This window comes from Microcaecilia unicolor, chromosome 7 (assembly GCF_901765095.1).
Source record: "Microcaecilia unicolor chromosome 7, aMicUni1.1, whole genome shotgun sequence".
NCBI lineage: Eukaryota > Metazoa > Chordata > Amphibia > Gymnophiona > Siphonopidae > Microcaecilia > Microcaecilia unicolor.
Window position 1 is genome coordinate 155,801,306 of NC_044037.1, and position 25,036 is coordinate 155,826,341.

Genomic DNA, 25,036 nt, shown 5'->3' on the forward strand with positions numbered 1-25,036 from the left:
AGTATGAGGTTTTGGAACCTGGACTTTTTGTTCTCACTTCTTGGTACGGTGCTTCTACTAATCATCAATATTTACATAATTTTATTAAGAAATTAAAATTGAGCTTGCATTTTGATCAAGAAGCAAATGAGTGTTTGGATCATTCATGCCAACTCATCGAGTACCATCTATATGGACACCACCGGATCCTCCAGATGCTGTGTTAGAAACATTTCAGCGTTTGGTATTGTGAGATGTAGATCCTATGAACAGCTAGATTATGTGCCGAATAACCTTACTAGGGAGCACAGAGGCAAGCTCTGATGAATTTGCAAAATGATGATAGCATCACCATACAGAAAGCGGATAAGGGTGGGAGGTAGTCCAGGACATAGATAAATATATGGCAGAAGCAGACAGACAGCTGATGGACAGTGTTTTATATGCAGTTGAGTAACCCTACACCAACGTTTCAGGATTAAGTTAAACAAATTTTAATAGAAGCCATACATAAGGGGGTTATATCCATTAGGGAATACAATATCCTGGGACTCCTTGGATTTATTTTGTTCCAAAGATCCATACATCTTTAAGTAATCCCCTAGGTAAACCCATTGTGTCAGGCAGAAATTCATTAAATGAACCATAGTGCTAAATTTAGATTGTCATCTTCAGCCGTGAGTACCTCCCCCCCCCCCCCCCCCAACTCCCTCCTACTTAAGAGATCCTTCACATCTGATTCAAATTTTAGATGAGACAGATATTGGTCAGACACCAGTTATATTAGCAACTTTAGATGCAGTTTCATTATATACTAAAATTCCACAAGATAAAGCTTTGAAATTGGTTAATGACCATTTGTAACATCTAGATATTTCACTGGAAAAAGTAACACTTTTAAATCAGTTGGCGAGAAAAGTTATGACACAATTTTTTCCAACTCATGGGGTAGCAATAGGATGGTTGGGGGATGAAGAACTGTTACAAAAGGGTTTTTTTTTTTTGTTAGCTGAACACTTATGATATCAATATTAAGTTTGAGTCACATACAGAATATTGACTTTTTGGATATACATATTGTGAAGTTTACAAGCTTGGTTTTTCAAAAACCCACAGATAAAAACACCCTTGTTACATTATAGGAGTTTTCATCCTAAATGTTTAAAAGAGGAAATGGTCAGTTCCTAAAGATAAAAAAGTTGTGTGGTACTCAAGAAGCTTTGAATTTTATTCAAGGGAACTTCAGGATAGATTTAAGTGGAGAGGTTATCCCACCAAAATGATCAGCATATAAGAGAGCGGCTAATGCCCACAGACAGTAGTTGTTACATACACCATCTGTAAATAGGGAACAAAATGATAGGATGACTTGTATTTTTGTCCTATTGTTGTCAATCTGTACACATTAGGAACATCATATATAGACATTGGCCCCATCCTGTCCCTACATGAGTTAAGTATAAATCCACGATTTGCCTACATCAGGGCATGCAATTTGGGAGAATTATTATCAGGATCAATAAAGAGAGCAACTTGTTTAAAGGGGGGGGAAGGAGGACATAACAAATGTAATAATTGTGTGTACTGTAGATATGCCTGGGTGATGAAGGAAATAGTTAATCCACATACTAAATTGGCATTTAAATTACGCTATAACACAGACTACAATACTCCCCAGTGATGGTGTCTGAGGATCTCAAGGTGATGAAATAATGCGACATGATGGTGCTCACTGCCGGAAAGATGCTAGGCTGCATAGAGAGGAGTATAACCAGCAGAAGAAAGGACATGTTGATGCCCCTGTACAAGTCATTGGTTAGGCCCTACTTGGAGTATTGTGTTCAATATTTGGAGGCAGTATCTTGCTAAGGATGTAAAAAGATTTGAAGCGGTTCTGAGAAAAATGATGAAAATGGTATGGGGTTTGCGTCACAAGGCACGGGAGGAGAGACTTGAGGACTTGAACATGTATATCCTGAAGTATGTTGGCTCGTTGGGTGGTCCCCTCCTTCCTACCCAGAATTCTGTAGTTCTTTTCAACCTGGAAAAAGATGCCAGCAGATCAATATAACATCAGAAAGATTTTATTGAAGATACCGTATGTGAACAAATTGCCTGACACAGGCCGTGTTTCGCCCACCAAGGGCTGCGTCAGGGGCTACAATAAACAAACAAATTAAATTATAATAAATAGAACATCAAATTTAAAATATAAAAACAACATACCACCATAGTTTCTCATATAAACATGAACAAATAGATAATGTATAAGGTATAAAATGATAATAAAATATTATACATACATGTATGTAAAATCTAAACATGAATAAATAAGTATGCGGTATACAAAGAACCACTTAATGCAAATAAATAAATAAAATCATCCCATCACAAAAATGCTTATATGTATTTAAAAAATGTATATATATATATATATATATATATAAACATGCATACGATTACAAACATATATATAATCTAATATAATAAAACGCACCGTGAACGTTCTGAAGACAACGTTCTGAAGTCACTCAAACACTTCCTGAAGGGTTCGTGGATTCGTGGTGTGAAGCCACCCAGCCGTCTCTGCCCCGCCCTCGCGTCAAACGTCATGACGTCGAGGGCGGGGAAAAAAAAACGGATCGCGAGGGCAGAAAAAAAAACAAACAAACTGATCGCACCCATGCACGGTGCGTTTTAGTATATTAGATTTACCTCCGTGGTGGCGGTTCCGGCAGCGCAGCGTCAGGGAAGGAGGCGGCGCTCCCGACGTCTCTAGCCTTCCCTTCGCTGTGTTCCGCCTTCTTCTGACGTCAAGGATGACGTCAGAAGAAGGCGGAACAAAGCGATGGGAAGGCTAGACGTCGGGAGCGCCGCCTCCTTCCCTGACGCTGCACTGCCGGAACCGCCACCACGGAGGTAAATTTAAAAAGAAAAACAAAAGAAAAGGGATGTTGGGGAGAGAGAAGAGGGTGGGCAGTAAAGTTGAACAATGGGAGCAGGAGGGCAGGGGAAAAACGACAGCATGGATGCGAAGGGGGGGGCATGGATGCGAAGGGGGGGGGGGAAGAAGAGGGCGGGCCAGGCTGGGACATGGGAGAGAGAGGAGCATGGATGCGAGGGGGGGTCATGGAAGGAAGAGAGGGGAATTGCAGGAAAAGGAAGAATGGAGGGGGCAGGGGACAGAGGAGCATGGATGGGCATGGATTGGGAGGGCAGCCCTCAGGGAGAGAGGGAAATTGCTGGAAAGGGATGAATGGAGGGGGCAGGGGACAGAGTAGCATGGATGGGCATGGATTGGGAGGGCAGGGCTCAGGGAGAGAGGGGAATTGCTGGAAAGGGATGAATGGAGGGGGCAGGGGACAGAGGAGCATGGATGGGCATGGATTGGGAGGGCAGGGCTCAGGGAGAGAGGGGAATTGCTGGATAGGGATGAATGGAGGGGACAGATAGGCATGGATGGATATGGATTGCAGGGCAGGGCTCAGGGAGAGAGGGGAATTGCTGAATAGGGATGAATGGAGGGGGCAGGTGACAGAGGAGCATGGATGGGCATGGATTGGGAGGGCAGGCCTCAGGGAGAAAGGGAAATTGCTGGAAAGGGATGAATGGAGGGGGCAGGGGACAGAGGAGCATGGATGGGCATGGATTGGGAGAGCAGGGCTCAGGGAGAGAGGGGAATTGCTGGAAAGGGAAGAATGGAGGGGGCAGGGGACAGAGGAGCATGGATGGGCATGGATTGGGAGGGCAGGGCTCAGGGAGAGAGGGGAATTGCTGGATAGGGATGAATGGAGGGGACAGATGGGCATGGATGGATATGGATTGCAGGTCAGGGCTCAGGGAGAGAGGAGAATTGCTGAATAGGGATGAATGGAGGGGGCAGGTGACAGAGGAGCATGGATGGGCATGGATTGGGAGGGCAGGGCTCAGGGAGAGAGGGGAATTGCTGGAAAGGGATGAATGGAGGGGGCAGGTGACAGAGGAGCATGGATGGGCATGGATTGGGAGGGCAGGGCTCAGGGAGTGAGGGGAATTGCTGGATAGGGATGAATGGAGGGGACAGATGGGCATGGATGGATATGGATTGCAGGGCAGGGCTCAGGGAGAGAGGGGAATTGCTGAATAGGGATGAATGGAGGGGGCAGGGCTCAGGGAGAGAGGGGAATTGCTGGATAGGGATGAATGGAGGGGACAGATGGGCATGGATGGATATGGATTGCAGGGCAGGGCTCAGGGAGAGAGGGGAATTGCTGGATAGGGATGGAGGGGCAGGTGACAGAGGAGCATGGATGGGCATGGATTGGGAGGGCAGGGCTCAGGGAGAGAGGGGAATTGCTCGAAAAGGATGAATAGAGGGGGCAGGGGACAGATGGGCATGGATTGGGAGGGCAGGGCTCACACTCTCTCATATACAATGTCTTTCTGACTCTCACACACTGTATCACATTCACTCTCTATGTGCCACACAGTCACTCACACACTCTTTTGGTCTCATACACTCACTCTCACAGAGAATCTGTGTCTCACACACACTCTCTCTCTCGCACACACACACACACACTCTCTCTCACACTGTGTCTCACATACACACTTGCACACACTCTCATTCTCACACACACACTCTCTCACAAACACACTCACACCCAGACTCACTCTCTCTCTCACACACACACACACTCACACTTTCACTCTGTCTCTCACATAGTCACTCTCACATACACTCTCCCAAACATACACACTCCGAGGAAAACCTTGCTAGCGCCCGTTTCATTTGTGTCAGAAACGGGCCTTTTTTACTAGTAAATAATAAATATCTATATAAGAACATATACATAAAAACAGCAAAGCAAGGGCACTGACAAATCTAAACATGAATAAATAAGTATGCGGTATACATAGAAAGAGCCACTTAATGCAAATAAATCAATCATCCCATTACAAAAACGCTTTTATGTATTTTAAAAAATGTATATATATAAATATGTATACGATTACCAACATATATATAATAAATAATATCTATATAAGAACATATAAAAACAGCAAAGCAAGGGCACTGATATAAAGAATTAGACCTTGAACATATATAAATATGTGAAAATATTGTGTAACATTAAATAATAAAAATGGAGTGGTGGACACATACCTAATTTGAAACCTTCTGAAAGGAGCAACTCTAAAAACAGAAAACCTAAAAATATGAATGCAATCAAACACTAAATATATCAAACCAGCAATAAAAGATCATAATAATGAAAAATTAAAAAATAAGAAGCAAAAACAAAAATAAATAGCAATATGAATAAGATTATGCAATAAAAGGTTACTCACTTGTGGTGTATAATAGCTTGGAAAAAAAACAGCTCATACAGCAGATGCCTAAAATGACTGTCCAAAAAATAAGGAATAAAAATTAAAAATGAAAATGAAGGCAGGCATCATACCTTCGCCAAATGAATAATGTATATAAAATTACTACTGTCCAGACTAACAGAATGTGGAGATGCACAATATACTGAATGTATGTGAGAAACATCTAATGGAATGATGTCATGGTTATAGTATATATATTGCTGTGTCAGAAAAAATAGTGCTATGGTGTGTGTATGCTCGCTGCGTATTGTCAGAAAGAAACCTCTAAAACTATGTGCCAAAGGTGTCTAACAATAAAGGGTTATACTTGGTGATATCTGTTTAAAATCATTAAAAAAAACTATCCGAAGGACCTTATAAACATAAATAGTGTCTCAGTTATACTAGTGCTATTTCCCTCTCTGACAACAATTGCATGCAGCATTTAGTGGTGTTTCCCCCCCCCACCCCCCCCCCCCTTTACTTTTGGCGCGTTTTTATAACTATTATCGAAATACATCAGCATTTTCCTGTGCTTTGGAGACTTGTATTTTCAGGCACTGTTCATCTCTGTTTTTAAAGCAAATCACTACATGTCTTTTACTTTCGGTTTCGTTTTATGTCTATTTATGCATATTTTATTGCGCTCTATGTTTGGGTTTTTAAAATTCCCCTTCCTGCACATATATTCTCTTACTGTGAACGAGTAACAGTAATACTTTAGAGCGTTTATGGTGTTTTTTAAATGATTTTAAACATTTTCTTTTTTAATTTTTATTCCTTATTTTTTGGACAGTCATTTTAGGCATCTGTTGTATGAGCTGGTTTTTTTTCCAATTTATTATAACTTTTTATTGCATAATCTTATTCATATTGCTATTTATTTTTATTTTTGTTTTTACTTCTTATTTTTTAATTTTTCATTATGATCTTTTATTATTGCTGGTTTGATATATTTAGTGTTTGATTGCATTCATATTTTTAGGTTTTCCGTTTTTAGAGTTGCTCCTTTCAGAAGGTTTCAAATTAGGTATGTGTCCACCACTCCATTTTTATTATTTAATATGTTACACAATATTTTCACATATTTATATAAGTTCAAGGTCTAATTCTTTATATCAGTGCCCTTGCTTTGCTGTTTTTATATGTTCTTATATAGATATTATTTATTATATATATGTTGGTAATCGTATACATGTTTATATATATACATTTTTTAAAATACATAAAAGCGTTTTTGTAATGGGATGATTGATTTATTTGCATTAAGTGGCTCTTTCTATGTATACCGCATACTTATTTATTCATGTTTAGATTTTACATACATGTATGTATAATATTTTATTATCATTTTATACCTTATACATTATCTATTTGTTCATGTTTATATGAGAAACTAGGGTGGTATGTTGTTTTTATATTTTAAATTTGATGTTCTATTTATTATAATTTAATTTGTTTGTTTATTGTAGCCCCTGACGCAGCCCTTGGTGGGCGAAACACGGCCTGCATCCGGCAATTTGTTCACATACGGTATCTTCAATAAAATCTTTCTGATGTTATATTGATCTGCTGGCTTCTTTTTCCATATTGGATTTTGCAGATCGTTTGCCTTGTTGTTCTTTTCAACCTTTCTGATCTGTTTAGTTAGCAAAGGCAGTATAGAAATGCAAATAAATAAAATTTGAAAGGTATCTACAAACAAATCTTTTCCGGAGACGGGAAGGTGGTAGAACTACCTCTCTACCCTCATCTTCCCTTACGTTCCTACCCGTAACCTCCGCTCTCAAGACAAATCCCTCCTTTCAGTACCCTTCTCCACCACCGCCAACTCCAGGCTTCGCCCTTTCTGCCTCGCCTCACCCCATGCTTGGAATAAACTCCCTGAGCCCATACGCCAGGCCCCCTCCCTGCCCATCTTCAAATCCTTGCTCAAAGCCCACCTCTTCAATGTCGCCTTTGGCACCTAACCACTATACCTCTATTCAAGAATTCTAGACTGCCAACTTGACATTTCGTCCTTTAGATTGTAAGCTCCTTTGAGCAGGTACTGTCCTTTTTGTTTAAACTGTACAGCGCTGCGTAACCCTAGTAGCGCTCTAGAAATGTTAAGTAGTAGTAGTAGTAGTAGAGGCCATGAATTCAGGTTGTGGGGGGTGGGGGGGGGAATAATGTCAGAAAGTACGTTTTTCATGAAGAAGGTGGTAGATACTTGGAATGCCCTCCTATAGAAGAGGTCCTTTATAGAAGGCATGAAAACAAACAAGCTCAGCAGCAATTAGATGGCAATACCAGTGATTGGGAAGCAAAACCAGTGCCGGGCAGGCTTCTACAGTCTATGCTCTGATCATAGTTGGACAGATTTGGATGGGCTAACATTCAACTAGAGACAGAGGAAATTCAACAAAATATCTGGATAACAGCTTATAACAAAATGTAGGCGCAAAAACACTGCAATAAAAGTACTTTTGCAGAAAAATGTTCAATAAAACACTCTTCCTTAGATGACAAACTGCATTTAAACTGGGTGGCAGTTGGTCTGATAGCACATGGTATTCTTACTGTACATGTGCAAAACCTTGCCCTAGAAAGCTCTCCAATGCATATGATGGGTATATCTAACTACCATCATTCTGGTTTTTATTACAAAAATCAGACTGGTTGATCAGGACTGAAGCACATCTGCATATCACTCTCTGTACTGAGGCCATCAGAGAATATGCTTTTAACACACAACTGGATCATTTTGGTCTCTATATGATGCTTGTAAATGGATACAGTGGGGGAAATAAGTATTTGATCCCTTGCTGATTTTGTAAGTTTGCCCACTGACAAAGACATGAGCAGCCCATAATTGAAGGGTAGGTTATTGGTAACAGTGAGAGATAGCACATCACAAATTAAATCCGGAAAATCACATTGTGGAAAGTATATGAATTTATTTGCATTCTGCAGAGGGAAATAAGTATTTGATCCCTCTGGCAAACAAGACCTAATACTTGGTGGCAAAACCCTTGTTGGCAAGCACAGCGGTCAGACGTCTTCTGTAGTTGATGATGAGGTTTGCACACATGTCAGGAGGAATTTTGGTCCACTCCTCTTTGCAGATCATCTCTAAATCATTAAGAGTTCTGGGCTGTCGCTTGGCAACTCGCAGCTTCAGCTCCCTCCATAAGTTTTCAATGGGATTAAGGTCTGGTGACTGGCTAGGCCACTCCATGACCCTAATGTGCTTCTTCCTGAGCCACTCCTTTGTTGCCTTGGCTGTATGTTTTGGGTCATTGTCGTGCTGGAAGACCCAGCCACGACCCATTTTTAAGGCCCTGGCGGAGGGAAGGAGGTTGTCACTCAGAATTGTACGGTACATGGCCCCATCCATTCTCCCATTGATGCGGTGAAGTAGTCCTGTGCCCTTAGCAGAGAAACACCCCCAAAACATAACATTTCCACCTCCATGCTTGACAGTGGGGACGGTGTTCTTTGGGTCATAGGCAGCATTTCTCTTCCTCCAAACACGGCGAGTTGAGTTCATGCCAAAGAGCTCAATTTTTGTCTCATCTGACCACAGCACCTTCTCCCAATCACTCTCGGCATCATCCAGGTGTTCACTGGCAAACTTCAGACGGGCCGTCACATGTGCCTTCCGGAGCAGGGGGACCTTGCGGGCACTGCAGGATTGCAATCCGTTATGTCGTAATGTGTTACCAATGGTTTTCGTGGTGACAGTGGTCCCAGCTGCCTTGAGATCATTGACAAGTTCCCCCCTTGTAGTTGTAGGCTGATTTCTAACCTTCCTCATGATCAAGGATACCCCACGAGGTGAGATTTTGCGTGGAGCCCCAGATCTTTGTCGATTGACAGTCATTTTGTACTTCTTCCATTTTCTTACTATGGCACCAACAGTTGTCTCCTTCTCGCCCAGCGTCTTACTGATGGTTTTGTAGCCCATTCCAGCCTTGTGCAGGTGTATGATCTTGTCCCTGACATCCTTAGACAGCTCCTTGCTCTTGGCCATTTTGTAGAGGTTAGAGTCTGACTGATTCACTGAGTCTGTGGACAGGTGTCTTTCATACAGGTGACCATTGCCGACAGCTGTCTGTCATGCAGGTAACGAGTTGATTTGGAGCATCTACCTGGTCTGTAGGGGCCAGATCTCTTACTGGTTGGTGGGGGATCAAATACTTATTTCCCTCTGCAGAATGCAAATAAATTCATATACTTTCCACAATGTGATTTTCCGGATTTAATTTGTGATGTGCTATCTCTCACTGTTACCAATAACCTACCCTTCAATTATGGGCTGCTCATGTCTTTGTCAGTGGGCAAACTTACAAAATCAGCAAGGGATCAAATACTTATTTCCCCCACTGTACATTATTAAATGCAGCACTGATAAATTTAGCAGCATTACCAACTGAAGTAATGTTGTCTACCTCAACTTTCTTTTAAATTACACCACTAAAATCATTTTTAATTTCTCCAGTTTAAAAAGTAAAAAATTTAACACTGGTGAAAATGTGTTAAGATCCTTGGTAGAAAACGTTCTAGGACATTTGGAAAATTAGAGCACACTAGAGAAGATCAATTTCAGGCGTGATAAAAACTAAATATAGATAATGAAACATTTTTATTATAATAAAATCCCCTGACTGGTACAATGGCAACCAGAAAATACTTATTTTAGTAAATAGAAATGGTTATAAGGAACTTCAGGCTATAAAATCTCAATATATTTAGAAACCTGAAAAAAAATGTCCAACATCAATATCCTCTATATCAGTGATGGCAAACCTATGGCACGCGTGCCAGAGAGGGCACGCGCGCCGTTGCCTCAGCCAGTTCCAGCCCCCCCGCCCTCCGAGCACCAGGGCCCACCTCCGAAATTTGAAAGTCATACCTGGTCGGGGTTAATGCGGCGTCGGCAGCAGCAGCAGTAGTAGTGAAAAGCGTGCTGACTCGACGCGTCTTCAGCCTTCCCTTCTGTCTCTCAAGCTCTGGTCCCGCCCTCATTTCCTGTTTCCGCAAGGGCGGGACCACAGAGCTTGAGAGACAGAAGGGAAGGCTGAAGGCGCGCCGAGTCAGCACGCTTTTCACTGCTGCTCCTGCCGCCGACGCCGCCTTAACCCCAACCAGGTATGACTTTTAAATTTCGGAGAGGGGCCCTGGTACTCGGAAGGAGGGAGAACAGGCTGCTCAGGAAAAGCTTATGTCTGGAACTGGGTGGGAGGGAGGGAGAGGGGAGGGGGGACCCTGGCCTTGGAACTGGGAGGGAGAGGGGACCCTGTGGAACTCACAGGAAGGGGGGATCCTGTTGAACTGGGAGGGAGGGGGACCTTTGAACTCAGGGGAAGGGGGAGAGGGATGAGGGGGAGAGTGAGGGGGGACGAGGGGGAGAGAAAGGGGGGAATGGCACTTTGCGATAAATAATTAGATTTTGGGTTGCTGTTTGGGCACTCGGTCTCTGAAAGGTTCGCCATCACTGCTCTATATCAATGATCTCCTGGCAGGAGTTGATGACATTGGACAGATGAGAGAATCACGCTCAACATTTTTGGACTCAACCATGGATACTAATTAACCAAAAATAAATAAATAAATAAATAAATAAATCAACCAGGACTCTTCAAGTAAGGTTGCTTACATGATATGAGAACAAAATGTCATTTCAAAAGAATCCAATCCAGAAAGCGAATAATTCAAATAGGAAAGATATAAACATTGGAACTCCTTTATACTGATCTTGCATGTATAATACTGGCTATACAAATGAATACAGTCTATTGTGTATAAAAGTAACAACAAAACTCAAGACGTTTGCAGCAACTTCATATTATTCATCTACTGCCCCTTCCTTCACTCTCTTCATACCTTCAGGTGATTCTTCCTGAACATAGGTTCCAGTCAGATACCGATGCACCAAAGCTGACTTGCCACTGGCTAAATTACCCACAATTCCCTAAACAAAACAAAAAAAAATCAATGTGGTACAGCAGAAACATTCTTAAGCATTAGTCCCCATCCAAAATAAGTCTCTGGGTACAAATCAACATCCATAAATAAAATATACATGATCACAGCTTCTCAGTCCCTCCCTGAAATAAAACTCTGCATTCTTCATTTAAAAAGCTATCAATCTATTTCATCTGTAACAGACCAACTCTCCTAATAATCCCCACTAAACAGCTGGACCTTCACCTTTTTCCTAAGGTTACTCTGGTCCAAGCCTTTGTTTGCTAAAAGCACAACTTGATTGGTTTTACACATTTGATCAGTTTTCTTTCAAACATCAAAATTCTGCAAAAGAGGAACAGTCAAGCAAGACAGATTTAAGCAGCATCTTTTTTTGGAAACAGTTATAAAGTCAATATATTTCCATAGTTCTCTCCATGTAATAAGGAGAAGCACTGCTGGGTGGCTTTATTCATTGATACTTAAAAAGAGGATTTTCATATCCCTACTGTTGGTGATAGGCTAGGATCCCCAAAATGAGAATAAAACATTCCGGAGGAGTCAGAGCTTGAAGTCAGGCTGCTCCACATCAGAGGAAGGGAAGTCTACTTTTGATGGAGGAGGGGCCTGGATCAGGGTGTGAAATAATAACAGATTAGGGCTGAATCTCAAGTTAGACTAGTTAGCAAAGAGACCTGCAGCATGCACACACACTATAGTTTTTTGGCTGCATATGAAGGATTTATTTACATGAATGTTAAACTGGCTGAATTTTGGTGGGTACAACAAAAGTAATTTAGCTTGCATACTAAATTCATTGTGAGTTCTACTGAACAAGACATAATATATGTATAGCTTTTAATATGTATAGGTAACTCATCCAGGCAGTGCACACACCTCTAGCTCAGCTCCACCCCAGGGTTTTACTCCACTTTCAACCTGGGGTCTGGGGGAGGGGCACAAAAACAAAGCCAAAATATCTCTCTGCCACACACAGCTCCACTGGCAGTCACAGGAGCTGGGCATAGGCTAGGGCCGGACTTACTCCAGTAGGTTGAGGGTACTCTTACTCTAGGCAATCTTTCGTTCTCTTGCACACCAATGAGTCAGCAGTCCCAGGTGAAGACACTAACTTGCTTTACTAACAGTAACTTGGAAAAACAGTTCATAAATTTGATAATTTGGTCGGTACAATTCAGGGTGATTTTTTCCTTCAGATGGTCTGCACACTGCCAACAGAATAGTCAATATCATCAAGGCATCTAGGGTTCTCAGTTCAATCCTACCTCAAATCTCTTCTATTTACTAAACCAGAAACAGTACTTGTTAATTCTCCTCTTGATTTAAATTCAGTCCATAATTGTCTCCACACACAACTGTTGTAGTTTCTCTAATTACTACTCAGTTCCTTTTTTCACTCCATGACAGGAGAGTTGTGCGAGGTAACCATCCACACTATATCCCCTTTAGTCTTTGATCACTCCTCCATGGTTTCTTCCATCCCGGAACAGGGTCCATTCACTCATGCAATACAAGTCTCACCAAAACTGAGGCATGCCTGCTCCCACTTCTCCCACCTGAGGCAGTTATCCTACTTTGATCCCAAATCAGGAACATCTCCGCAGGCACCTTCTGCCTTGTGCAGAGGCTTCCGAACACTACACTTGCAAACTTCTCCTGCCTTGGTACTCGGGACTCCCTCCTCGGTGCTATGAGTCTTGGCAGGGGCGGACTGACCATTTGGGCAACCAGGCATTCACCAAGGGCCCAGAGGCTCTGCCTGGTTGCCTGCTGCCGCTGCACATTACAGTCTAATGGCCTCTGTGGGGACAGGAAAGAATCTCACTCTTTTGCACACTGCTGCTATTCTGCCTGGCAGCACCAGCATGTTTTAAAAATGGCTACCAAGACTTGCAAAACTGCCATGGTAAGTCTCGGCAGTCATTTGGAAAACACGGCAGCACTGGGCATAGTAGCGATAGCGGACAGGAAAGAGTTGGGTTCTTTCCTGCCCCCTCCCCACAAGAAGCCACTAGACCACCAGGGCCCTTCAAGGTAGGACCGGGAAGGGCCCATTTACTTAGGGTGTGTGGGAGGGGAGGTGGCTGTGTAGCGGTGGGGCAGCAGGCAGTGGCCGGGGGGGGGGGGGGGGGGGGGGAGGGAGAGTCCAATTACCTTTACTGCCCGGGGGCCCCAACCACTGTTAATCTGTCCCTGGATCTCGGCAGAGGTGGGCTACCAAAGACCAGACTTTTCTTCACACAGTCCCTTTCATTAGTTTTCATGTCCTGTCCCCTCCCTCCCTCCCTCCCTCCCCCAAGGCCTGGGCTTCGTTCTGATTTCTCTATCACGCTGTCAATAGCAGCTCAGTGACCACCCTGAAAAGCTCTCATCCCACCCTTCAGGCATGGCTATTTTCAAAGGGAGGGAAGTCACATATATAAAACACATAGCACTGCTATGTTGTGGAATGTGGGAAACGGAATAGACCTGCGTGGCCCAATTTAAGTAAATATGAACAGGACAATAGCATATTGAAATATGGGACTCTTCTTTCTCCAATATATGCATGTTTATACATACAATTACAGGTGGAGCACCATAAGTACGCGGTTGTTGGGAGGCAATATTATTTAACTGCTTATATATGGAGCGCTTATAACCAAAACAATAAAATAGTGTCAAAGACCAAGTGTGAAAACCTTTAGGTACAGACAATATACATTATTTCCACAAAAATCATTTACAAAATAAGAGTCAATTCTGCATCAAACTATATTTGCAAAACAAAAGTACTGTAAAGTTGAGTATTATAAAAATCTGAGGTCTAAACTAAATAGGCCATTGCTTTTTTTTTTTTTAATCAGTAACCTTTAGCTGTTTTAAGTTTGCAATTTGTTTTTTTTTTCCCTCTCAAAATCTGTCATTCCCCTACGGTGCACAATTTCTAAAGGTTCTGCCCCATATCCTATATAATAAAACGCACCTCCAACATTCTGAAGCTGACTGCATGGCTGAGGCATTCCTGCTCTCTGTATCCATCTCCTGAATTGACATCACATACTTCCGGGTTCGTCACAAGCCGAAGTGACCAACCAAACGAGGTTTCTCGGCTTCAGAATGTTGGAGGTGCATTCTATTAAATAGGATTGATCAGTTCCTTGAAGCATAGCCAGAGCTCAGCGTCCTGCACAGTAACGCTTAGACACCGGGGGGGGGGGGGGGGGGGGGGCCTGACACCAGGGGGGGGAGGTATCTCTGTCACACACACACACTCTCTCTCTCTCTCACAGTCAATGTCTTTCTCTCTCTCACACGCTATGTCTCACACTGTCTCACATTCTCTCTCTATGTGTCACACAGTCACTCACACTCTCTTGGTCTCATACACTCAGTCTCACAGAGAATCTGTGTCTCACACACACTCTCTTGGTCTCATACACTCAGTCTCACAGAGAATCTGTGTCTCACACACACTATCTGTATGAAACACACTCTCTCTCACACACTGTCTCTCACATACGCACTTGCACACACACTCATTCTCACACACACACACACTCTCTCACACACACACACTCGCACATTCACTCTCTCTCACACACACAGTCATTCTCACATACACTCTCTCAAACATACACACTCCGAGAAAAACCTTGCTAGCGCTCATTTCATGTGTGTCAGAAACGGGCCTTTTTTACTAGTTTCCCCATAAATCTGATAAGTTTATCAAGATCAGCAATTGCTTCAGCAGGCGAAATTGTCACAGTTGGATCATCTTCATCTCTCACCCTCGTTCTCTTGGATATCATGCTGCGGTTGAACAGCCTTTATAATGTCCTCCTCTGACAAATTCTGTATTAGGATCATTATTTTCGTCCCATTCTAACCAGTCACTAATCATTTCTATATCAAAGTCTTAAGATATTGTAGATATAAGCAGCATTTTATTAGTTTGTCTGGTTAAACGTATTGATGATATCTGTTTTAGTGAAACCTATAAGTCAGATTCGCTACCAGAGTCACTGGAAGAATTGATTTTAGCAAAGTGCAGCTTGATGATCCATATGAATTAAAATTATTAACCTTTAATATTTCCAGGATTTCATAAACAAAACAGTGTTTGAACAATTACTCTCTCATGTTGAACACCAGTCTATCCTCCATCCACAACAGTTGGGTTTTAGAACAATCCACAGCACCAAATCAGTTGTAGCATTAACCAGCGTGTTACATTCCCATCTTGATTCTGGCTCTGTCATGTTCTAGCTCTATCATGTTACTGTTTTTTCAGTCTATCCACTGCTTTTAATCTCATTGATTATTCACTTCTCCTTTCACAATTGCAATCTTTGGGGTATTTCTGGTACTGTCCTGGCTTGGTTCTCTTCATATCCTTCTGATAGATCTTTTTCTGTTAAAACTCGTGAAGCTGGTTCTTCCTCTTACCTCCTTCCATGTGGGGGTCCCCTGGGTTCCCTACTATCACCATTGCTAACATTTTCCCTTGACCCTTTAGCCACAATAATCCATGACTGGCATCCACTTTTTCATTATACACAGACACAATTATTCTAATTTTTCCTAACTCCCTAGTTTCCATCTCTTCAAGTGTCTTTCTCTTCTTTCTCAATGGATGCTAGATAACAAGCATGTTCTAAAACCCATCAAAAACAGCAGCATGTTGGATTTCTAGAATGCTACTCCCCCATTCTATATTCCTCCAATTTTTGGTGCTCCCATTCCTACTGTCTGTTTCCCATCTTTCTTTTGTCGATCAGATTTCCCAAGTACTTAAGCGAGGTCTTTCTGCACTGCGTCATCTTTATTCAATTCTGAATTTCTTGGAGTTCCAATCGATTCATACTCTTATTCATGCCACTGTTATCTAACAGGTCGATTACTGTGTTATCGCTCATTCTCAAGTTTGTCGATTACAGACTTTACAAAACTCCTGTGCCTGGTTTCTTTGCAGAGCAAAAATTTGATCAAGTCTCACCCCTTCTGATTCGTCTTTACTGGGTTCTCTGTTGAATTTTGGATCTGCTTCAAGATTCTATCTGGCTCATAAAGCTCTTCACTTGGGATTACCGCTTTATCTTCCCTTGCTAATCCTTCTTTATACCCCCACTTGTGCCCTTCATTCTCTTAAATCCAATCATCTTGTTCTGCCTGCCATCAGACATGCTCGCCATGAGTCCACTCGAAAAGCAGCCTTCTACTTTGTGGCCCCTAAGATGTGGAATGTGCTCTCCTTCCCGATATTCATTCCGAGAGTCAGCTGAGCAGGCAGAGAGTCAGGCAAGCGGGAGCGGTTCCTTCCATTACCGCAGGCCAGTAGACTCTGCATGGAAATGTTGAATTCTGCGCAAATTCTGCACTCTGTAGTCACACAGAATACTGGCAGGAGTAGTAAATATTTCTCATTAAAGATGTTTGAGAACAAACACATTTTGGTTAGTGTCAAAATTGGCCCAGTTATTTGAAAATATTCTTTTTTAACACAAACATATTTCAAAATTGAGGTCTGTTACTGTGCCCTCTTCCATTCAGCATTTTCCTTCTCTCCATCATTTTCCACCCCCTTTCCATTCAGCATCCATCTTTCCATATCTCTGTCCTGTAAATAATGAGCACGACTGGGCACTCAAACAGAGCGAAAGGACACTTTGAAACAGGGCAAAAAGGCTGAAAAGTATGTGAACCAGAGACCCCTGATCTGATAAGACATTCCTAAGTGCAAGCTGGAGTGGGAGAGGTGCAATTATGGATAGACAGAAGAATGTGAGTTTAGCAAGGGAAAATAGATGATGAGAACAGAGAACAGAATGATCTCTGAGGAAGATAAGTGCTGAAGTAATGTGAAGCATTACTTAACACAAAAGGTATAAAAACAGCTATAACCGAGCAGTACATTGGAAGAGACAGTCACAGACAGTGCTGCTTTCCCATATGAGAAAATACCAATCTGTATCTGTACCTTGGTAAGTAATTAAAGAATTGCTTTTCTCAGACGTGTGGCCTTCCTAGTCTTTTATCTAAATCGCGGGTGGCTGGTGAGTACTAATTTGGGGAGGTGGTAAAAAGACTAGTAATTAAAAAAGTCCCCCTTCCCGCTAATCTGCTTTGTAAGTGCAATAGCTGGCTTCTCTGTGCATCCTTTTATTGCTGCTCATAGTTTCTCTGTGCTCAAAAATTTTTTTGTTTGTTTGTTCTTGATAGGGCTTCCTCAGTGTGATCACTCATCGACATGAAGTCAGTCCTCTTGAAGTCTAGGACCTTTGTACTAGCACACAGTTCGTTTCTGAATTTAATATTAAACCACCGCACAAAGTGATAACTAAACCATATATTTTTAAGGTGCACACAACCTTGAGTAGTCAGAAGATATAGATCACCAAAGGTGCAACAATAGGACGTGTGTGTGTTGGGGATTTTCTTTTTTTTTTTTTTTTTTGGGGGGGGGGGGGGGGGGAAGAGGACACATCAAAATATCTCCTTGATATAATCAACAAGACGCTGACAAAATTAGATATAGGTATCCTATATAATAATTCTCACCTCCAACGTTCTGTCTTGCCTGTGACCGTGGCTTCCTCGGAGTTGGTCTGCTAGGTTCCGTAGATCAGACTGACGTCATTCGCCGCACTATGACATGATCCCGGGTGAGAAAAAAAAACCACACAGGTGAGAAAAAAAAACCACACAGCTGATCCAACCCCACAAACAGCAAAAAGCTCGAGACAAGCAACCAGTGGATTAAAAAAAAAAAAAAACTCGCTGAACGTGTCACACCCCTTCCAAGGCCGTCACCACCGCCGATACCAACCAGCCTCCCAGGCCGCAGCACTAAGGGTGGGTAGTCCAGGCGCGAAGACAACAGTAACAGCAGCGGGAGACAACAGTTGTGGCTCCCGCCGCTGCTGAAGGAGCTCCGGGATGAAAATGGGAGCGTGAGGAGCGGCAGCAGCACCACAGCAAAACCGGAAGTGGTGAGCTGGCTCGCGGTGCCAGCTGAAAAGAAAGAAAGGCAGCAGGGAGCATTTGGAAGAGGGGAGGGAGGGGACGACCGTGATACTCGGAGCTCCAAAGACGCAGCCTAAATGGCTGCGGGGCGGGCACTCCGATCATGAAGACAACAGTAGCAGCGGCGGGAGAGAACATTTGCGGCTCACGCCGCTGCCGAAGGACCTCCGGGAGGATAATGTGGAGCGCGAGGAGCGGTGTCGATGGCAGGAATGGAAGAGTGCAAAGAGAGAGAGAGAGAGAGAGAGAGAAAGATGTATTTCTCCATTCCCCTCAGTACTGACGGCAGATTTCCCATTATCTCTGTGACTTTACTGACAAACAGAACTGGACATTACCTTAGAATGAGTAAAGATGTCACTGAGCCACAGAAAATCCTTCAGATCTAAAAACATTCTTTTCCTTTAAATCTACACTACTCTCAGGCTATATATTTAAATCTTTTTTTATTGAACCAGAGTTCAACTTTGAACAAGTACATTACTTCGCAAGGTACATTTACGGAGTATCTGTAGTTCAACTAGAATAAAATACAATACAAGAATGCAAGCATGTACATGTATACATTTCTACAATTCCCCCCCCCCCCCCTCCTCCACCCTCTCCCCCTTTGTTGCCAGTTACGGAGAAGGGAACCTCCCCATTCAGGCTAGGCTGTTCACATATTTAGCAGGTGGCTACGGGTCCTAGAGGGTAAAGTGTCCAAAAAAGGGCCCCATCTGGTACAATAATCTTTATACACCTGGGAGTCGTTCTCCCTTAGCATCCCCCTCTCAGCTTTCAAAAGATGTACCATCTGCATTCTCCATTTCTGGAGATATGGGCCAGTTGTAGAGAGCCAGTCCGTCAAGATAGTCTTTTTAGCGATTAACGTGGCCCGTTTCACAAAATTCACATATCCTTTTCGCCTGGGGAGTTGGAGGCTGGGCTTGCCAAATAGGAGGAGTGAGGTGCAGATCCAGCTCGTCGACCACATCCGAGAAATCTGTCGTAACAAAGTTGCCCAAAACCTTGTCACCCCTGGGCAAGTCCAAAACATATGCCCCAAAGTTGTGCCCTCTCCTTTACATTTTGGGCATGCACCATCTGAAGTAGCGCCCATGTGGAATGCCCGGTGCGGGGATATATAGAGTCTGAATGCAAATCGATATTGTAACTCAGTGATCCGAAAATGGAGATACTTTATAGGCTGCTAGTACATGCTCTTTAAATAAGCTTGGGGATATTTCCACTGAAAGGTCCCTTTCCCATTCTCCAGCATATCTTTTGTAGTCCGGTTCTGAAATGGTGTCCTTAATGTATTGTAAATGGTATCTCAGGGGAACTTTTTGTTGGGAGCCTAGAGAGAAAGCCAAGGGTAGCTCCCTCTTGCATATCTTCAGTTAGAGCCTTCCACGGTAGGGTTTTAACATAGTGGAGCAGCTGCCAATAATGAAAATAATCTCCAGAAGCGAGAAGACTGGGTTTCTGCAGTTTTGTAAATGAGTAGAGTTTTCCATCTCGGATTAAGATCTGTTGTAAATACACCGTGCCTCGGTCTTTCCATTTGTTAAAGATCTTATATAGCTGTCTGGAGGGAATTTGGGATTCCCGCATATCGGCAACATCGGGGTCACTCTAGGGAAGAAACTGTGTGTTCTACATATCCAGTTCCAGGCTTTTTGCGCCGGCAGCAAAATATTAGAAATGCTTAGTACTGGCGAAACCTCCCCTCTGATCCCGTGGAGTGAACTGCTAAAATGATATGGTTCAAACAGCCGTAGCTCTATATTTGTTGCTGAAAAGTCCGTGGATTGTCGGAACCAGTCGTTAATGTGTCTCATTGTACTTGCAACCGTTATATGCCTCACACTGAACAAGCCCAGCCCTCCATATTCCCTTGGGATATACATCGTTTCCAGGGGCAGTCTCGGTTTCCTCCCCCGCCACAAGAACTTTTGCAGCACCACATTCTGGCATCTCTCATCTTTATTGGACAGATATATTGGCAGAGTTTGGAATGTGTACAACCAACACAGAATAATCATCATGTTATAGAGCACTATACGCCCAAGAAGGAAGATGGGAAATACCTGCCACTGACTTAGTTTCCTTGTCGTGTCAGTCAATAGTTTCTGCACATTAGACTCATATAGCCTACTCAGGTCTCGGGGGATTTGCACACCTAGATATTTAATCTCTGCCCCTGCTTGCTGCAATGAGTAATCCTCAGGACTAGCACCAACATCTAGGTGATGCAGCCTCATGATTTGGGACTTTTCTAAATTAACTTTAAACCCTGATATGGCACAAAAGAGATCTATCTCTTCCAACAAGGCCGGTAGTGAAGATCCTGGGGAGGTGGATATTATCAGTAGGTCATCGGCAAAGACCAAGGTCTTCACCCTCTCACCTCCCACCTCAACCCCTGCGATCCCCCCCCCCCTCCCTTCTGCAAACATCTTATCAATGGCTCAATTGAAAGAAAAAGAGAAGAGGGGATAGGGGGCATCCCTGTCTTGTGCCTCTTGCTATTGAAAATTGCTGCGTTCGGGTTCCATTAATGAGAACCGCAGCTTGAGGGTTCGAATGTAGCGAGCAGATAGCTTCGTACACCCATCCCTGGATTCCAATATGCCTTAGCACTGCAAACATGTAGTCCCAGCTCACTTTATCAAATGCTTTCTCAGCGTTGACCCCTGAGTGACGGTTGCGGACAAACCCCACTTGTTCTGGTCATATGAGTCTTGGTAGTAGCCCCTGGATTCTGCAACAATTTTGCTAGGATTTTAACATCTACATTAATTAAAGATATTGGTCTATAGGAGCCAGCTTGGTCCTCCGGTCTCCCAGATTTATGAAGTAAGGTGATTAATGCTTCATTCGCATAAAGGGGAAACTGGCCTTGTTCTACCACCTCCTCAAAATAAGAGTGTAGCAGCCCTACAATAGATAGGCTCAGGATTTTATAGAACTCACTTGTGAAGCCATCTGGTCCTGGAGCAGAGTGAGTGGGCAGGGATTTAATTATTTCTTGTAGTTCTTTCCCTGTTATGGGCTTATTAAGCTCATCTACCTCCAACTCCGTTATCTCGGTCATTCCAGCTTTCCTTAAGTAACTCTCTACTGCCTTCAGGGAAGGGGGAGCTTGTGACTTGTACATCTCACTATAAAACTGCTGAAATATTGCTGCTACCTCCTCTCTTCCATTTTGGATCGTCCTTGCTCAGTCCCTTACCGCTACGATCGCTCTTGATCCACCCCAAGACTTGACCACCCTCGCAAGCATTGCTCCCGCCTTATTTCCATATCTCTGCAAGTTATATAAACACTAGAGCTTTAGAAGCCCTTTCATGGAGCAGCGAGTTTAATGATATTTGCATTGTGTGCATTTGCTCCCGCGTGTATTTAGACGGGGCAGCCATGTATCTACGCCTTGCTTTCTTGACCTTTTCTTCCAGGTTAAGGATCGCCCCAGTTATTCGGCGATTTTTGCTGTATACACAATTACTGCTCCCCTGAGGACAGCCTTGGCAGCCTGCCAAAATAAAGTTGGTTGCTCCTTATGTTCTTTATTATGTCGCTCATACTCATCCCAACTATTAGGTATCGTTTAAAGTCAGGGGCTGAAGCTAAATTTGATGGGAAGCGCCATCCCGCCCCTCCCCCTCTAGAGTCTTGGTCCTCCAGTTCCAACCAAACCATAGAGTGGTCTGTTATCTCCTCGGGTCCTATCTCCACTGCTCCTACACAGGGAAACACTCTACGGTCCACCAGGATGTAATCGATGCGTGACAGCATCCCGTGAGCCCGCGAGAGATGGGTATAGTCATGCTCCCCCGGGTGCAAGGCGCGCCACACATCAATCACATTTAGAGTCTGCGCCAGCTGGGAGAGGGCCCTAGACCCCGACCCTCCTCTAATTGCCCGCCTAGGAGTGGAGCAGTCCATTACAAGGTCAGCCACTAAATTAAAGTCACCCAACACCATAAGTGGTAAAGAGTTATGTTGAAGGCATTTTTGAGTTATATGGTCATAAAAAGATCTATCATAAAGGTTTGGGCCATATACTGCTACCACCAGGTACTCAATATGCTTTAACCATAAGTGAACAATCACAAATCGCCCATGGGGGTCCTCCTCTATTAATTTCGTCTTAGCCACCAGTCCTTTCCAAACTAGGATTGCTACCCCACTACGCCTGCCCTCCGCCGATGCCCCGTGCACTTCCCCCACCCAGGATCTTTTCAACTTTTGATGTTCCTCTGCAGTTAGCCTGGTCTCTTGGAGACAGACCACATCAGCCTTGTGTCTCTTTAGTGCCTGCAAAATCTTGGCCCTTTTGATGGGTGATGTTATGCTACCTACATTCCACGTTATAAACCTAACCCGGGTCCTCCCTCCCATTAAAGCAAATGATTACCGCATAGAGCTGTAATTCATGATAGGAGAGGATCCCCAGTGCCCAGCTCCACTGAAGTCCCCCAATTTTGCTAGCAGTTACATCTTGGCTTAATCCCCTTCTCTTGTCCCCTAGTAAACCACCCTCCCTCCTCCCTATCTTCCCCCGCCCCCCTCTCCCCCCAACAGCCCCATTTAACCTAGCGTTCTCCTTTCGCAAGGAGAACAAGGATCTAGCAATGGCAGGGGACTCCCCTCCCCCTTCTTACTGACCCTTCCTTATAATGTCTATGTGACCACAACAGTCTTTAACCATGTGAACTTACAATCTCAAACTTTCTCGCATTCCATAAAGGTTGCACCGTTGCCAAATTGCCTGGGTTATTCACCCTGGAACTCTCCGTCATCTCAAGCCTGGCAGATTCACTCCATCTGGTATCATAGATTTCTCCACTTAGCTGGCGCTTGGGTTTTCAGCTCTGTCCAAGAGGTGCTGGTGGCTCGCCCTGTAGCCAAGCTTGGGCTTCTTCCGGGATTTAGTAGGTCTTCCATCCGCCCTCTGCCAAAACTTTTAAGTGGGCTGGGTATAGCAGCATAAACCTTTGGTTTCTCCCGGCCAGCTGCTTGCAGATTGGGCCAAAAGCCCTACTGCGTTCTTGTAGGGCAACAAAATAGTCCTGAAAAATCTTGACTCTCGATCCACCAAACGTTACTGTCCCACTTTGCCCGAACGCCCCTCAGGATTTCCTCCTTATGTAAAAAGTTGTGTACTTTAATGATGACTGCTCGGGGCCGGTTTCCAGCATTAGGCTTCCTTCCCAGCCTATGTGCTCTTTCTAGGCATAAAGGGCCTGCGCTATCTGAAAGCGAGAATTCTAATTTGAGCCAGTGTTCAAGTTGAGTGGGCAGAGAGCGGTCTGATACCGATTCTGGAATGCCTATAAGGCGGAGATTTGACCTCCGAGAGCGGTTTTCGAGATCATCTATATATTGCGCTTGCGATTTAAAAGCTAATTGAAGATCTTTTATAAGCGCGTCCTTGCCTGCTGCCGAGTCCTCCAAGTCAGACACCCGCACTTCTAGCTCGCCTGTCCTCCGTGTCGTCTCTCCCAACAGCGTCTCGACACCTGCCAGCTGTTCAGATAGCTTATTCAGCTGAGGGTCTAACGCGGATTTCACCGCTTTCGATATTTGTTGCAGTTGGAGGTGGTGGAACTTCGGCAGGGACTACGGTGTGGGGCTCGGCGCCATCTTGGATTCGCCAGGCCCGCGCTGTTTCTCCGCTTCTTTCTTCACCACTCTGCCTGGCATTGTTCTAGTTTCTCGTAGCACAAAGTGGTCCATCAGCAGCTACACGAACGTATCATGAGTTCAGGTCAGATTCGCTCTTGTTTTGTACTCGTTTTTTCTACTTGAAGGAAGAGGAGCCCTGGAGAGAAAGAAAACGTGACTTCCTCCCTCAAACCATCACGTGATCCCCCCCTACTCTTGGGCCATAACACTGGTTTAGCAAGTAGGCGTTATAAGGATGAGCTTTATTATATGCATGTGACGGGAGTATTCAGTTTAGGAGAACATGGTTCAAAAACTCTTACGCCTTCGTTTTCAGAACTATTTCTTTTTTTTTTATGAAGACTCCAGTCACAGCAACCTTTTTATATGGAGAGGGAGGGGTGGAAGGAAGGGCTGGTGGTGACCCTGGAACGATGACCCACACACTCTCATTCTCATACATACACACTCTCTCTCACAGACAGACTCGCACCCAGTCTCACTCTCTCTGTCACACACACACACATTCACTCTCTCTCTCACACAGTCACTCTCACACACACTCTTTCAAACATACACACTCCAAGGAGAACCTTGCTAGCGCCCGTTTCATTTGTGTCAGAAACGGGCCTTTTTTTTCCTAGTATAATATAAAAAATCAATATCCACAGATAGACAGACACAAAAATCAAACATGTCAACTCAAAAGACAAAAGCAAACTTTTTTCAATAACATTGCTGTTCGTTCTAGAGCATGCTGTTATTTTCTGTGTGTTTTTTTTTTTTGCTGCCAGTGCCTTTTTAAGAAGTTGTGTTGCATATATATGGTGGTGAAGAGTTTTAAATACACCATACAGCCCTTGATGAAGCCCTCTGTGTGGGCAAAACATGGCCTGTGTCGGGCATCGTTCTGGTTTGTGTTTTATAAATAAACTAGTAAATAAGGCCCGTTTCTGACACAAATGAAGCGGGCGCTAGCAAGGTTTTTCTCGGAGTGTGTATGTTTGAGAGAGTGTGTGTGAGAGTGACTGTGTGAGAGAGAGTGAATGTGCGAGTGTGTGTGTGTGACAGTGTGTGT

General features: G+C 43.7%; 1 protein-coding gene across 2 annotated transcripts in view; it reads right to left on the reverse strand.

Annotated features, from left to right (window-relative positions):
- AGAP1 (ArfGAP with GTPase domain, ankyrin repeat and PH domain 1) overlaps positions 1-25,036 on the reverse strand; it is a 2,358,592-nt gene that overhangs the window by 1,923,990 nt on the left and 409,566 nt on the right. Inside the window, exon 2 of one of the 2 annotated variants that reach the window (XM_030210551.1) lies at positions 11,200-11,287. The exons of the other annotated variant lie outside the window; for it this stretch is intronic. The gene's annotated coding sequence lies outside the window, so the exon portion shown is untranslated. The remainder of the gene's footprint in view (positions 1-11,199; positions 11,288-25,036) is intronic. 2 annotated transcript variants of the gene reach the window in all.